The sequence below is a fragment of the Gorilla gorilla genome, chromosome 18 (genome assembly GCF_029281585.2).
Source record: "Gorilla gorilla gorilla isolate KB3781 chromosome 18, NHGRI_mGorGor1-v2.1_pri, whole genome shotgun sequence".
In the NCBI taxonomy this organism is placed as follows: domain Eukaryota; kingdom Metazoa; phylum Chordata; class Mammalia; order Primates; family Hominidae; genus Gorilla; species Gorilla gorilla.
The window spans coordinates 102,681,070-102,699,029 of record NC_073242.2 but is presented as its reverse complement, the minus strand read 5'-3'; positions in this window follow the sequence as shown (position 1 = coordinate 102,699,029).

The following is a 17,960-nucleotide window of genomic DNA, read 5'->3' as shown; positions in this document are numbered from 1 at the left end:
CCAGGCTGGTCTCGAACTCGTGAGCTCAATCAATCCACCCGCCTCGACCTCCCAAAGTCCTCGGATTACAGATGTCAGCCACTGCGCCCGGTCTAGCTTGGATGTTTTTGCCTTAAAAGCCTACCTGTCTGTAATCCAGCAGCTATGACCAAATCAATTCCTTTTCTTAAAAAAAATTAAATTATCTTCTAGTCATCATGGAAGGAAGAAAAAGGTGGTAATTGAAGTTTCCTTCCTACTCTGAAAATCAGAAAATTTTCTCTCCTATAAGTAGAAAGTTCTGCACTCTACCTGGAGCTAGGTCTTTATTCTGTATTATAAAACTCCTTTAATAAATCAGCGTCATCTCTCCTGATCGGGGATTTGATTCTTTGCTAACCTAAAACAATCCCGCAAAAATCTTATTAAGAACCACAGGTTAAAAAGAATATTGTCAAAACTTTCTCTCTCCTTTTCTCTCTTTACTTTATTATCTCCTCATTTTTTTTGTCATTTAACTCCAATTATGAGATGCTAAGTGCTTTTGGAAATTCATTGTTAATATCTTCTTACAGTGCTATTAACGTAAATCAAGTTTAATAGTGTCCCGGCAAGTGTAAAAGCAATCAAAAATTCAGTACTCACGAATCATTCTGTAATTTCAGCATAAAATGTTAATAGAAATAATATCTAATACCATAAAATATCGGTAAATTCAACTTTAAATATACGTGATGAATTACTTCACTATCCTATAGCATTCGTGGAATATTCTAGTATGAAATACTTAATTGGCCAAGCCATACCTCAGTCACGCGAAGGCGCTAGAAGACCCCTCCTCTGCTTCACACTGACTAGCCAATCCTGGACGAATGAACAGTGCAATCAAAGGCATTTCCTTATCCCAAACAGACTGATGTAATTGGCAATGAGAAAAAAATATGTAAGATTAAGGTGGGAAGTACCATCAGTTTGGAAGAATTCAAATACATGAAAACAAAGACGCTGTAGTTCAAGTGTAAGAACACTGATCCGTAACTACAAGGCCTTATTCTCTGTGCAATCAGCAAAGGTGGCTACAATACACGCTCTGTCTTTGGGGAGCTCACATCCCATGAGACAGGCCAAGGCCAAGACACATATGCCTAACATTTCAGGCCCAGCAGTGAAAACAGCTTTCATACGTGCTCATAGGAAACCTCTCATGAGCCCGTACTTGCTCAATTAATTTTAAATGTTGACTAAAGCAGGAGCGCACTTTTTAAAATAGCATACGCTTTAAACATGTCAGCTTAGAACAACATGTGTACATTCACTCACAGATTCTTAGATGTAGGACGAAGCCGTTTCTGTGAGTGATCCGCTTGGATTTCCGCACTGTCTTATTGCAGGAACCAGCTCCCTGTTGCTTGTCTACAGTTTCCTGTTTCCATTTCTTTGACAGGAAGGGAGATTTTGAGGCACCTGGGAGGCCCTGAGGGCAGAATCCTTCAGTTACAGTTGTCTTGCCTACGTGGCTATTTATAGTGACTGACCTGAGTGTTTTCACAGAGCTAGTTTAGCTGTCACAGAAGCAACTCTTTTTGTGCGCCTATGTCCCCAGTTTATATTTTATTTCATTAAGTCGTGTATTTTATGAACAAGAATTACTTCCATGAAGAGGCTTGGGGGCAAACACATTGGACTCCTAGGAAGGATACATCTCAGCTTCTGGGACCAGGAGCTCAGGTGCTCGAGAGTGTAGGATATTACCTGGGACTGTGTGGAGTGTAGTAGGTGTCGGTCAACAGGACTTCCAAAGGGAATGGACGGTAACTGCCAGTTCAGTGAGTTAGTGAAGTGGCTGTTGCTTAAGGAGCCCACAGACAAGCAATGCAACGTTAGGTGGGAGCAAAAATCCATATGGGCCAATATTCAGCCTGTGTTCAGATGATGCTATGCAGAACACAGTGTTCATGGGTCATGACATCACATCAAAGGACCAAGTTAGTATCTTCAATACCCCTACCTGAACAGCTTGTGGCGGATATGCCCTCTAGACATTTATTCAAATCTTTTCAATTTTTTTATTTTTTATTTTGAGACAGGGTCTTGTTCCATCACCCAAGCTGGAAGGCAGTTGTATGATCACAGCTCACTGCAGCCTCAACCTCCCAGACTCAAATGACCCTCCCACTTTAACTTCCTGAGTAGCTGGGACCATGGGTGTGTGCCACCATACCAGCAAGATCTCCCTATGTTGCCCAGGCTAGTCTCAAACTCCTGGACTCAAGCATTCCTCTCACCTCGGCCTCACAAGGTGCTGGGATTACAAGTGTGAGCCACGACACCAGGCCCTCAAATCTTTTAAAACCTGGCTTGATTTATAGCCTATAAGGCTGTTCAGAATCATAAGCCTCAAATGTTTACTCTGTATTGTAGACAGTCATATTTTCCGTATTTGTCCCCAAAAAAAGGATTCTTTAAACTAGTACCTCTCCAAGGGTGTAATACATACCCATGGTGATGTGAAAGACAAGACTTGGCAGTACACTAATAATTTTTTAATTTTAACATGTATGCATATATAAAAATATATAGCCAGTACATAATCTCATGATTTCATAGATATTATCTCTTAGGATGAGGCTAAATCTATTTAAATGAAAGTGTGAGTCTATTGCAAGAAAAATAATCACAGTGAAGGTGACACAGAAATAGGGCAAAATCATGAAGGTGATAGGCAGGTGATTGAAGTTTAGGAAAACCAGCTTAAGCTTTAAGAGGTATCTCTAAATCAGAGCATTCTGCAATTCAGCCACCTCCACCATTCAGCCTTTCCAAGCAGAAGATCGTGGAAGGTAGTCTGTGTTCATGTCAAGCAACTTTCCTTTTTGACCTTGTGCCAGTTACTGTTACACCCTCATTATCTTTGTCCATTTGGTTGAAACATTCAGGTTTCCATACATGAGCCTGTGTTTGAAAAAGACACCTAATAGACATCTTTTTAGCAAACAATTCTACACGGCTACTATAGCATTTCATCTGTCAGGAGATAATAGAGTCCTTTTTCCTATAAATGAGACTCTTTTGGCCATGTTTCTGCAAAATCTCTAGAAATATGGTGCCAGGCACTTACTCAGAAACAGCCTTTGAGACATGTTAACTTGTGTTCCTTGACTTGTCTTGGTCAGATGAGGCCCATCTGCTTTTCATGACTTGTCCTTGGAAAACTCCATGTCAAGCAAAGAAATATAACCACATAATATGGTAGCTGGTTTGAACAAGAGAAACCTCCAACTATTTTATGTGTACATTGTGATGCTAAATCTACTTTTCGTAATACACTTTCGAGCAGTGTAGGCTCACAGCAAAATTGAGAAGCAGGACAAAGAGTTCTCATTTACTCTCTGTCTTCACACGTGTGTTGTCTCTGCCATTATTAATATCCACGACCAGAAGGACACATTTCTTACAACTGGTAAATCTACATTGACACATCAGTATCACCCAAAGTCCATAGTTCACATCAGGGTTCACTCTTGGTGTTGTATATTCTATGGGTTTGGACAAATTTATAGTGACATGTATCTACCATTATAGTACCATACAGAGTACTTTCACTGCCCTAAAAATCATGTATGCCCTGCCTACTCATCCCTCCCTCCTCCCTAGCCTATAGCAACCGCTGATCTTTTTCCTGTCTCCACAGTTTTGCGTTTTACAGAATGACATGTAGTTAGAATAATGCAATATGTAGTCTTTTCAGACTGGCTTTTTTCACTTAGTAATATACATTTATGTTGATAGTGTTTTCCTTTTTAGCACTGAATAATGTCCCATTGTCTGGGTGTACCATGGTTTATTCATTCACCTGCTGAAGGACATCTTGGTTACTCTCAAGTTTTGGCAATTATGAATAGACCTGTTATAAACATCTGTGTGCAGGTTTCTGAGTAGACATAAGTTTTCAACTCATTTGGGTAAATACTAAGGAGAATAGTTTCTGGATCATGTGGAAGAGTATGTTTAATTTTGTAAGAAATGGTTAAACTGTCTTCCAAAGAGGCTACACAATTTTACATTCCCATCAGCAGTAAATGAGAGTTCCTATTGCTCCATATCCTCACCAATATTTCATATGGGGTTGTCGTTATTTTGGATGTTGGCCATTCTAATGGGTGTGTAATTTGCACTTTCTTTATGATATATGACGTGGAGCATCTTCTCATATGCTTGTTTACCATCTATATATCTTCTTTGGTGAGGCATCTGTTAAGGTCTTTAGCCCGTTTTCTAATTAGACTGTTGTTTCGTATTGTTGAGTTTTAAGAGTTCTTTGTATGTTTTGGATAACAGTCCTTTATCAGATATTTCGTTTGCAAATATTTTCTCCTAGTCTGTGGCTTGTCTATTAATTCTCTTGACTATGTCTTTGGCACAGCAGCAAATTTTAATTTTTATGAAATCTAGTTTATTAATTTTTTCATTCATGGACCATGCTTTTGGGGTTATAGCTAAAAAGTCATCGCCAAACCCAAGGCCATCTAGATTTTCTCCTATGTTGTTATCTAGGAGTTTTACAGTTTTATGTTTTACTTTTAGGTCTGTGACACATTTTGAGTTAACTTTTGTGATGGATGTAAGGAGGTTTATGCCTAGATTCATTTTTTTATATTGGATGTCCAGTTGTTCCACCAACATTTGTTTAAAAGACTATCTTTCCTCTATCACATGTCCTTTCCTTCTTTTTCAAAGATCAGTTGACTTTTTATGCAGGTATATTTCTGGGCTTTTTATTCTTTTCCAGTGATCTATTTGTCTATCTTTTTTTTTTTTTTTTGAGATGGAGTCTCGCTCTGTCGCCCAGGCTGGAGTGCAGTGGCGCGATCTCGGCTCACGGCAAGCTCCGCCTCCTGGGTTCACGCCATTCTCCTGCCTCAGCCTCCCGAGTAGCTGGGACTACAGGCGCCCGCCACCGCGCCCGGCTAATTTTTAGTATTTTTAGTAGAGACAGGGTTTCACCGTGTTAGCCAGGATGGTCTCGATCTCCTGACCTCGTGATCCACCCGCCTCGGCCTCCCAAAGTGCTGGGATTACAGGCGTGAGCCACCGCGCCCGGCCTTGTCTATCTTTTTACCAATACTTTACTGTCTGAATTGCTGAGGCTTTAAGGTAAGTCTTGACGTTGGCTAGTACCTGTCCTTCAACTCTTTTCTTCTCTTTCAATATTATGTTAGCTATTCTTGGTCTTTGGCATCTTCATATAAACTTTAGAATCAGTTTGTCAATAAACACAAAATGACCTGCTAAGCTTTTGATTGAGATTACACTGAATCTATAAATCATGTTGGGAAGAACTGACATCTTAACAATATTGAGTCTTTGTATCCATGAACATGAAATATCTCTCCATTTATTTGGATCTTCTTTGATCTTCCATCAAAGTTTTGTGGTTTTCCTCATCTAGATCCTGTACATATTTTGTTAATTTTATACCTAGGTATTTCATTTTGAGGAATGTTCATTTAAATAGTATTGTGTTTTTAATTTCAAATTCCACTTGTTCATTGCTGGTATATAGGAGAGTGATTGAGTTTTGTATATTAAGCTTGTATCCTGCAACCTTGCTATAATCACTTATTAGTTCCAGGAGGGCTTTTTGTTGACTTTTTTCAGATTTCCTACATAGACAATATCATCTGTGAAAAACTCTTATGATATAAGGCAAAGTAATAATACTTTAAAGCTAAGTACTTTAAATGCACAATTTTGCATTGTCTATCTTAATGTATGACACTCATATCAGGAGAGATTATTCACACTTAGTATCTTACTCATCTTTAGGAAATAATTATAACCAGAAGTGACTACATCAGGGTTAGCAGTATTATAGGAGTATGAAGAAAAGATGTAAGAAGCTCTGAGAAACAATCAGAGATGTGAACAAAAGAGTTCATCATTGAGTTATGTATAATAGGGAAAATGTTTAAATAACCTAAATGTCCAACAATATATTAAATAAAATACAATTAAATATTTAACTTTATTAAATAAAATATGGTATGTCTATACAATAATACATTGTGCAGCCATGTTGTGAAGTGATACTTAAAGATATGGAAAGTATATACAATATATTGATATGTGATTTTTTCATTTTTATTTTTTTAAGAATGAGTACAATAGAGGGTCTTTTTATTTGAATAGCACTTTATAGTTTACAAATCACTGCTACCAAAAGACTTTGATCTTTTTTAGGACATGATCCCTTTGAGAAGGTGAGAAAAACTACAGACCTTACTTTCAGAAAAAAGAAACAGTACATTATGTACACAAACACAATTTTACATACAATTCAGAGAAGATGGGAGTTCCCATACATCTTTTTTTTTTGATAGCTTTTGGGGAACAGGTGGTTTTTGATTACATGAGTAAGTTCTTTAGCGGTGATTTCTGAGATTTTGGTGCACCCATTACCTGAGCTGTGTACACTGTACCCAATGTGATATGTGATTTTTTGAGAGGTTACAGATTAGTATAGATAGGAGATCACAATTTTATTTCAAAACCTACAAAAAGATTGCAACTTTTTAAAATAAAATATATACTCAAGTATAAATAATCTATCACAATAAAATATATCTTTATATTTGAAGATGTATAAAATAGATACATCGAAATTATAACCATGAATAGAGGTATTAACAGTGACTTTTCTTTGTATTTTTTTGCAGTTTACAAATTTTATACAATGGGCACACATACCTTTTGTAAGCAGAAAAAATAAGACGTGGTATAATATATAGAAAAGCACATTCTCAAGCTCAGTCTTCTACAGAGGTCAGAAGCAAGTCAAGTTCAAAACCTCAAATATGATGACTTGATTACAACAATACGGTTATGCTATGCTTCCCAAGAGTCTTTGTCCCTAATTAATTCCATGGCGCAATGCCCCTAGAGATCAATCTTTGGATTCCTTTGCCCTTGATAACAGTGCTTCTCCCCAGCTCTACAGCTTTCCCCATATAGGATAAGCCCAGAGATTCCCTGGACCACTGTTGTCCCTGAGTATACCTCCCTCCCATGCACAAAAACATCCATCGCCAGTGCTCCACCAAAAAGGGTTCAGGGACTTCACTATCCTATAGAGCATCCTTATGAAAATTAGAAGAAGGAGGACGTTATTGGAAGACAAACTTTAAACACACACACATACACAAACACACACACACACAAAGAATGCAACCCCTCTGGGTGAACACATCCCCACAGACCCTTACCTTGGCAAGCAAAGTGCAGGGTACATACATTTCAGCTCCCACTAGCCCCCTTCACCAGATGCCTTTGTATAGCACAAAAACTGCACAATGAACATAGCGGCATGAAGGGATTCTACAGTCAAAGAATTTTAGAAAATACTGCACACTGTGCCTGGTCTACTGGAGTTTTAGGGTGCACACTGCAATATTAAAGCCTCTGAGAAGGCCTGTAAACTGCATCTATTTAACATCCTTTGACAGTGTTTCTGACTTGTCAATGGAAACCCACTCCTTTTTTTTTATTGGTTTACATTTCACCTAGCTTTTCCCCATATTTTCTTTTTTAATATCAAAATTTTATTTTATTGTTTTATAATTTCAACTTTTATTTTAGATTCAGGGGTTCATGTGCATATTTGTTGCATGAAAATATTGTGAGATGAGGAGGTTTGGGATACAATGGATCCCATCACCCAGGTAGTAAGCATAGTACCCAAAAGTTAGTTTTTCAACCCTTGCCCCCTACTCCCTTCCTGTCCTCTCTAGTAGTCCCCAACGTCTATTGTTGCCATCTTTATGTCTATGTATGCCCAATGCCCAAACATATTTTTCTTTTTGTTTTTCTTTTTTTTTATTTTTTTATTTTTGAGAGGGAGTTTCGCTCTTGTTGCCCAGGCTGGAGTACAATGGCACAACCTCAGCTTACTGCAACCTCCACCTCCCAGGTTCAAGCAATTCTCCTGCCTCAGGCTCCCGAGTAGCCAGGATTACAGGCACGTGTCACCACACCTGGCTAATTTTTGTATTTTTAGTAGAGATGGGGTTTCACCGTGTTGGCCAGGCTGGTCTCAAACTCCTGACCTCAGGTGATCTGCCCACTTTGGCTTCCCAAAGTTCTGGGATTATAGGTGTGAACCACCATGCCCAGCCTCCAAAGATATTTTTCAAAAGAAGTCTTGCCCAGTTTCCTGGGACCCTACTGACTGGGGGAGGCAGCCTTCAACTCTCACCAACCTGATTCCAAGATGGGACCAGTCCAAAAGAAGCCATCACAGTACTCTCTACTCACTGCCTGTGGGCCAATCCTTTATTTCAGAATTGCTTATCAGAGAACCATTTGTCAAAATACTGATAGGAAATTGCAGTACCCCTCAGACAGCAGGGTCTCATAGATGCAACAGGGCTTTGACTGTCAACTGGGCATGCCTCAGTATTATCCTGCCCCAGTTGTAGGGCATCTCTACAGTATGACATGTTCAGATACTGCCTGCACCATTCCTTAATATTTCCTGTAGTTCTTGCTTTATTTCTGGCCTGCCCAACCACAGCCCTAGAGGCAAGAATGTGAGCTCTCATCAAGCAGCATGGGTTGAGTGCCTGTCATGCTAGTACTTATTGATGGTGATTGACAGTACAATCTGTTAATAACATGGCGTATTAGAAACAATCACAACAGCATAGGTCTGTATGCTGTTTCTGTGAATTTTGGTTGCCATGAGGAGAAGCAAAAACCACATCTAAGAACCTAAATGTCCATTGACAGAAGAATGGACAAACAAAATGTGATCTATCCATACAGTGGAATATTATTCAGCTATTTAAAACATGAAGTTCTGATACATGCTTCAATATGAATGAACCTTGAAGAAATTAGGTTAAGTAAAAGACCAGACACTAAGGGCTACATATTGTAGGATTCCATTTATGTGAAATATCTAGAATGGACAAATCCATAGATTCAGAGAGTTGATTTGTGGTGGCCAGAAGCTGGGGGAAGAGGAAATGGGAGAATGACTGCTGATAGGTATGGGGTTTCCACCTCGGTGATGAAAACATTCTGGAGTTAGGTGGTGATGGTTGCACAACGTTGTGGATGTACTTAATGACACTGAGTTATATGCTTAGAATGATTATAATGATAAATTTCATGTTGTATGTGTTTACTTTTTTATTTATTTATTTTTTGAGACAAGGTCTCGCTCTGTCACCCAGGCTGGAGTGCAGTGGCACAATATCAGCTCACTGCAACCTCCACCTCCCGGGTTCAAGCAATTCTACTGCCTCAGCCTCCTGAGTAGCTGGGACTACAGGTGCACACCCCCACACCCAGCCAAGTTTTGTGTTTTTAGTAGAGACAGGGTTTCGCCATGTTGGCCAGGCTGGTCTCAAACTCTTGACCTCAAGTGATCTGCCTGCCTCGGCCTCCCAAAGTGATGGGATTACAGGCATGAGCCACCACACTTGACCTGTATTTACATTTTTTAAAAACTCAAACTAATTTTAAGAAAGCTCTGGCATTCTTAAGATGCTTAAAAGAGTTAATTGGGTCGTCCCTGCAGCCAGCTCAGCACTGTTCTGCATAATCCTGTGTTTCCTCATCCAAGAAATTTCATTGGACAGACTAATCATCACATCTCTGTTATGAGATTTTAAGACTAGAATTTCTTTTAATCATTCAGGCCAAACTGAACCTGAATGAAAAAGGAGTTTCCTTTTTCTTATTTAGGCATGGTTGTGACACACTACACAGTTTTTCTGATGTGCTATCTCTAGCCTCCTAATGTCTGTAAATATCGATAAGGCCATACCATGTACTGGGCTCCATTCTGGGTACCCCATTCTGCAGAATGGGTAGTTCCACAGTACACTAAATATGGAATCACTGAAGGCCCGTTAGGTTTGGAGGGAGAGGATGGAGTGACAAAAAGCTTTTACTCTGAGAATAAAACTGGAGGACACCAGAGCTTCTATACTCTAGAAATGACTTATGGACCATATCAATCCCTAATAAATATTGTTTGGTTTTGGCTTTTTTCAATCCTGGTGTCTATAGGTTAAAAGAGTTTAATTTTTTTTTTTAGGTTAACTACAAAGCCACCAGCAGGGGGAAGTGTGCAAAGAGAAGTCTGGACCGCCTTGGAGCCCCAAAATGTCCTGGGCTCCTCTGTAAACAGGGAGGCTTCTTTTGTGCCTTGGGTAGAAAAAAATAAATAGCCCTATTGTGAGGCTGTGAGAGAAACAAGCTTTAATCCTTGCAAAGCCCAATAATATTATGTATATTGACTGAAACCCCGTGGAGTGGGCCTGACGGGGGTTTTTTCATTACCAGGGTACATTGTAACCTAGCTACCTTTGAAAAGTAACCAACATCGAGAGGCACTTGACATTTGCAAAGTATTATGGGTGTCCTCTCTATGTCTTCTCAAGTTCCCAAATTTACAACGGTCTTAATTTAAAAGTTAAGCCAGGGGATCAATTGCTTAGTGTAGGGCCAGGCTGCCCTTTTTAAAACAAAACAAAAAATACCAAACCCCTGTGGGCCAGTGTGACCTGACTTCCTTATTTGACTCAGATTTTGGTAGGTTGCATGTTGCCTTGTGTTGAATTTCAAAGGAAGGTGTCTGAACTCAAATCGGACGGTCATGTTCCACTTCTCCAGGTGTTGCTGAGGCATACGAAGGCTGCAGCAGCTGGTAATGAGTTGGCGAAAATGAAAAAGGAACATAAGTAGCTTCTTTAGCAAATCCCCTGGAAATGACATGGAGCCTTGAGGATCGATAACATCGACCCATCTGAGGGCTACAGCCCTGCTCCCTCTGACTCATCTGTAACAGTCACAGCCCAGGGAAAACAGCAACATTATTATGGGCAAAACTATGACCAAATCAACTGGGAAAATCAAACTTCAGCCTGCTTTCAGCTCACTCTATTTGGGCAATGGCGGTGGGTCAACATTAGAGCAAGGATCAGGCTGAAATCCTAAGGGAGAACTTAAGTGGACCACGGCCTTGCTTTCGGAACATGTCTTTACGACCTTCGGGGATATTTGCACCACTATCCGTCTCCTACTGAAACCCAGACAATTGTTCAGGAAGCTGAGCTCCTGAATTCGAAAATTAGAGGAAGGGGAGACAGAGTCCTAGTTACTTTTTTGAAAGTGTTCAGATAATATTTGAGTCCTTTTTTTTTTTCTTTTTCTTTTTTGAGATGGACTCTTGCTCAGTCACCCAGGCTGGAGTGCAGTGGCGCGATCTCGGCTCACCGCAAGCTCAGCCTCCTGGGTTCAGGCCATTCTCCCGCCTCAGCCTCCTGAGTAGCTGGGACAATATTTGTGTCTTTTGTAGTCAAATGATCTATCAGTGTTTCCTATCAAAATCAGGCAGGCTGTAATCATTGCTAAGTAAATTCAGTTTGTTTACCATAGGTTCATGCTGAGACTACAAAGATGAATGAGTTGACTCTTAACTTTGGAGTTCACAGTCTTTTGAAGGAGATGGATATAATACTAGCAATATCCAGTTTGACAAGTACTGTTGCAGCAGATCACTGACGGACTCTGGAAACCCAGAGGAGGGGAACCAATTCAGTTGGGGAAGGATTTGCAGAGAAACTGATGCTTAAGCTAGAGCTGGATTGCTGGGGACCTTCAATGACATGGCACAGAGTCTGGACTTGACCTGTAAGCAGCAAGAAGCCACAAATCAAGGGACTAACATAATCCCATGGCAGTTTTGGAAAGATAACTTAGGTGGCAAGTATATCTGTCAGCGACTGCCACAATAATGCTGTGTAACAAAGCTTCCCGAAACTTAGCATCTTAAAACAGTAAGCATTTATTTTTCCCTTGTGTATCTATAGGCCTGCTTTGGTTCTTCTGTGCTTGACTGGAATCAGCTGAGCTTGACTCCGCATTGCAAGATGGGTTCAAGTTAGCTGTGCTTTCTCATTCTTCTCAGATCAATCACTATCTACATCATATCATTCTCATGTGAGATCATCTGAGTATAAAAGCATGAACAGAAATATGCAGTGTTTCTTGAGGTCTCAATGTAGACCCAGCATACACATACACACGCACACACACACACATGCATGCACACACACACACCTCTCTCTCCCCATTAGCCAAGTCAAGTCATGTGATTGAGCAACAGACCAACGCAATGAGGAAATAAGTTCCACCTTTAATGCAAAGAACCACAAAGTCACAGGCAAAATGTGTAATGAATAATTCTTATACACAGAGGACATGATCAGTTGTGAACAGTGATTCATTCTGCATCAGGGGGGAGGACAAGCTAGGGGTGGAGAAAACACAGCAGTTTGTGATACGTTGAGTATGGGGCCATGTCAAACAGAAGGAAACAATCCATTGAGCAACACAGAGAACTCTTCTGAAACTGCAGGGTCCTACCAAGTTGGCCTCACTCATATATTTAGAACAGGGAGAAAACTCCAGCTAGAACATTATTAAATGGCTGGTTGAAACATTTAGGAATTCCCAGTTGAATTATAGTCTTGGCAGCAGCTGCCTTTCAGACCCATCTGGTTTGAATTGGCAAAACTGCAGCTGTGCTTGTTGGTATGGGTGAGCCTTTCTTTTGAGTAATGGGCCTGCATGGAAGGGGTGGAGAAAGGATGAAGCTGTTGTCATGAAAAATGGGTAGAGAGAACAACAGAGCTACTACTGTTTTGCTTTGTAACATGGAAGTAGGCCTGTGGTTCTGGGCTGGAGGACAGATTCTTGCAGGATTACTGGGTCTCCTCGGCTTCTCTAGAGCTGTCATACCCAGTAGATGCTGTCACATCACATACTTTGGTTATGAATTGGTTGTTTTGCTTTTATGGGACTGGTATAATTAGTTTCACATTTTTAATTTATAGCATCAGCTAAGCTTTTTAATCCGTTATTTATGGCAAAGAACTAAGAACTAAATTGCCCCCTGCCCCCTCTACAGAAAGCATTGCAGTTCCATACTTTGTAATCAGTTGTTTGGCTAAGCCTTGTGGCCTTCTTAAAGGAAAAGTTTTCCCACAGAGGAGTTGGTGTGGTTTCTTCGGATTTCTTCACCCTGAATCCTGGAAACCCTGAACAACAGAAAAAAAAAAAAAAAAAAAAAAAAAAAAAAGGCCTTCAGCATTTCAATGGAGTAATGTTTCTCCAAAGCCCTGCTTTAGAAGAAAGTGAAGCTGGCAGGAGGCATGAGAAACTCATGCCAGAAAATTTCCATTTGAAGAAAGGCTCTTGTGTTGAGTTGTATTTTCTGTCTTGAGCTTCCCCCAATGTAGTACTCAGGTGTATCATAGCTGAAACCACTAAGAGATCTCGAGCACATGGAAGTGAACTCAGATGTCTGGGATATGTGTGAAGAGGTCAACACCACAAATCAAGGGTCGTGAAGATTAGACAAGTGAAGAATGAAGCAGAGGGATAGACTCGGAGAGCATCCTGGTCTATATCTAGTTTATTTAACAGGGCTCTGATGCATCTAGTCTGGTTTGAAAGAACAGCTGGGAGATTTTGGAATCTTCCTCGTTTTTTTTGCAATGGATTGTATTGAAGGCCACACCGTAAGTCACCAAAAAAAAAAAAAAAAAAATTCACAGTCACACTGTAGGGCTGGAAATACAGGGCACCCCATAGCTCACACTTGGCTCTGTTGCTGAGATGGCATGAGGAGAACGTGGACTGCATCCAGCCTGGTAGCCCCAGTGGGAGCCTGAACTGTGTGTAAGCTACAGTTTAGGCTTTCATCCCGACTTTGACTCTTGGCCCAAGCCCATTTGAGCTGGAGTGTTGAAGGGTTAAAGATGAAGCACTGGGCTGTGCAGAGCAGTTTCTATAGGACAAAGGGGCACACTGACACTGAGCTGGGGTCCTCCCCCTTCCCTCTATCTAGGCTGAGGGGTCTCCATGTTTACTGGATGTTAAATAAATACCGATTGAGTCATATGTTTAATGAGGTGTATCAAACATGTAATAAGATACATATCTATTAAACAGTTGTGAAATCTCGGTAAATATGTTCTTAATAATAAAGGGTGCAGATGGCTTACAGATTGGAGCGGGGAACAAAGACCAAAGCAGCTTATGGAAGGAATAGGAGAGCCATCTTCTGAAAACTGAGAGGACAGCTGATGTTCAGCCAGAATTTGAGACATGTATCTGCACTCAACTGGAGCAAAAATGGGACCCGGGCCCATAAAGGAGAAAGCCAGAAACTTCAAAACCTCAAGACTAGGAGAAACAGCAACTAAAATTAAAGACAGAAAACATGGCTATTCACAAAAGCATCACCCATGTTTTAAATACACCTTCAAGTTTCAGCAGTAAGTAGTTCTCATTATCATGCACTTACCCCCTGAATGTCCCCAAATTGCGGGGACCAGCCAAGTATTAGAAAACAAAAGAGTTACATGAGATGTAGGTAAAGGATTATTAACGTGTTTTTCTTTCCCTAAAAAGTGGTAATTATCATATTATATTGCAAAATGCTATTGAAGTTACCTCAGCAAACTACTATTGAAAACCGATCTCTTTCTCCTTACACATGTGGGTCGAGCTAAGTTCTGGTTAGTTGTGATTGTTTGCCAAATAGTTGGTGCTTACAGTTGAGAGAAAAGAGAAGGAAAGGAAAACTTGGCGAGGCAGGGTGTCAAAGTAAAATCTGAAATAAACACAAAGCCCATGACCTCGTTTCCCAACCTTTCTCAAGTCATTGCACACAATAAAAGTGATTCTGTTTGTTTGGCACACTGGAGTAATCAAAGGCTGGGTGCTATCAGCCCAGGGGCTCTGATCCCTCAGGCCTTTCCAGATGATCTTCAGGGCAAAAGAATCCCTCTCTCATCATACCTTTTGGGAAGCTATGTCCTACGCCATATGGAGAGACACAGATCTTCAGGGACAAAGGTCACATTCTGTCTTTCACATCAGAAACCATCCCAGCTCGGAAATAGTCAAAAAGAGTCAAGGACACTAATAATTAACATCTTGATTACTTCCTGCGTTTCTGACGTTGTTCTAAGGGTTTACACGCATGCACTTTTTAAACAACACAATTACTAGAAGGCAGATATTATAATTACTTCCACTTAAGAAATGAGGAAATTGAGGGACACACACAAAAAAGTCACTTACCCAAGATCCCCCAGCTGATAGAGGGTGACCCTGAGACTCAAAGTCTGCTGGGCTGGCTGCAGAGGGCATATTTGTAATTCCAACTCCATATCAATACTCTGCAAGAATTTTAGAGTCATGGGTCACATAGACAAGCACATGTGTAGAGTATATTGAGGTAAACACTAGGGACAGCTCACAGCTCCAGGTGATGGTCATGAGCTGGGAGCAGATCAGCAAATGATCCAGGTGGCTCCATATCTCCACACATATGTGACCATTTGCAACATATCAGTATGCCAGAGCACAGCAGTTAGAAGCTCTGCTCTGTATAGCAATCTAGAATGTTCACAGCAGGATTGTTTATGATAGCAGAATAAATATCTTACCAGAATGCAATAGATAAACTGGATGTATGATAGAAATGGATCAAGTCTACATGCTAACATACTACACAGCCTTTATAAAGTATGAAGTCGAGGTATATTCATTGACATGGAAATATGTTCATAATATACATTTAAAAAATCAAGTGACAAACAGTGTGCTAGAGTATGTAGAGTTTTTAATCTCTTTTTTATTTAAAAAAGGGTGTATAGATACATATGCACAGAAAGAAAACAGGCTAATAAGTTGTCACCAAAGTTTATAGCTGTGATCTCAGGGTAGTAGGATTAGGATGGGTGCTTTTATTTTTTTTCTTTTTGCTTCTCTGTTTTCTCTGTACTTTTTAAAATAATGAATATGGATAACTTGAAACTTCTTTAAAAAGAGAGAGACAGAAGTCACCAGCTGATTTCCTACAGAAGAATTATTAATGTTCAGGGTCAATTTCAGTCTAAACATAGTTTCCCCAGATCAGTGACTTTCAACCTCTCATTGTCATTGTTTTTAGCAGCGAAATTCTTTTTCTAATAAAATCTTACTCCTAGCCTCAATATATAAAAACAGATCAAATACAACTGCGCTGATTGAAGCCAGGTGTGAGGCCCAGGCCCACTACTCACTTGCCACCCCCCTCCCTGCCATTCCATCCCCAAGACTCCTGGTTCACAAAACACCACTCAACCACTGCAGGAGAATCATGCTAGCCCCCAAAAAATGTGCTTTGCAGGAATAAATCTATTTAAATAATCAAAATCATAATAACCAACAGAAAGAACAGAAAACTTGATTGGTTAAAAAAAAAAAACAATAGATTCTTTGGGATTTAAATACAAATACATGGAATTTTGCCAGATCTTGCACTGCGGACACTAAATAGGCTCCACCAGGGGTTTTCTCCATCTAGCAGCCTCACTGGTATCTAGCAGGATGCCTTCATTATTGATGCAGGTATATTTCTCCCTGCTTTGTATTTTTACTTCTCTTGGATTTCTGCTCATTTCTATATTACCCTGTGCTTTGCCTCTTTTTTAAAAAAATGGATAAATTTATCTGAATTGATACATTTAAGTGATAAAATTTGAGTGACAAAACTAAGCATATAACCTCTTAATAATCACTCTCAAGTGTCATTGGGCGTTGACTTCAAGAAAAGTCCAGAAAGAAGCCCAGTGCCCAGAAACCCTATTTTTCCACACTTTGCTCAAGCTTGCTTTCATGATATTCACCTGCTTCTTAAAGAAGCAAGTCAATTGCCATTGGTAAAAAATGATTGTGAAGAAAGTTGGGGGGCTTTAAGGCAATATGGTCCTCATCAACCAACCATTTGTGGCTGGTAAGTAATGGCAAAGTGAGAAAGATCAGAACCAACCCACAACATTGTCCTGATGTGGACTTTGAATGTAAAGCCAGGGGTCATGGGCCTCATCCTCTATTTCTGTAGAATGGACCCAAGAGTCAACTAAAGAGATACCTTCTTGCTTATCTGTACCATTCAGTCTTAATGGGAAAGTTGAGTAGAGCCATAAAGTACAAGACTATGATGAGTCATCATTCAATGATTGGAAGGCTATGGTTTTGCGATCTGTGCATCCTACCTGCTCAGGAAACCAAAATGACATTTGAAAAAATCTTTTGGGAAAAAAAAAAGAAGCTAAGATGCTTCTGCCTCTTTCCTCTTTCTGTGGTTTTCTTGTCTGCCATCTCTCTTGTTCCCCCACATTAGAGGAGCCTCATGACTCTGAGAGAGGATTAATTGTGACACTATAAGCTCAGCTCTGCAGAGCTGACTTGAAACCTTGTTCTGTATGCTACAGGTTATTAGGGTTAGCTGAAAGAATGTGCATTTATTTACTGAAGGTACTTTATAAATCAATACCATGTTTTTGAATTCAGGTCAATAGGAATAACTCTGAAACACAACCAACAACTACAGCAACCCTAAAACAGCACTTTCAACGTATTGATTTTTAGAAAAGTATCTTTTCCTGGCATTATTCACACACTCTTGATAAGCAACTCAATGCAATCAAAAAATTTAATGGATTTTTTTTACCCCCAAAATATATATTTATATTTTTTCAAACTGTCTTTGAATTGCAGCCAGTTAGGTTCTTTGAAAAAAGATGTTTGGGAGAGAAGTGAAAGGTGGAGTTTGCCCTTATCCCTTGCCATTTGTATGGGGAGGCATTTTGCTGACTCAGTGTTAGAGCACAGCTAACCAGATCCAGCAGTTATTTACCATTTAATTTCATTCAATCTTTTGGCGATTTTAGACATTTCTCTAATTTTGCTGAGAAATTTTTATTTCATTTCATGCTACAGTATTTATCAAGCACCTTAACTGAGCATGGTCTTGACCTGGGAACTTCAGCATGCAAAAATAGCCAGAATAATTCTTACCTTCCTTCCAGGCCAAGTTCTTAATCTGGAGTATCCATAAACTTTGGGGTATT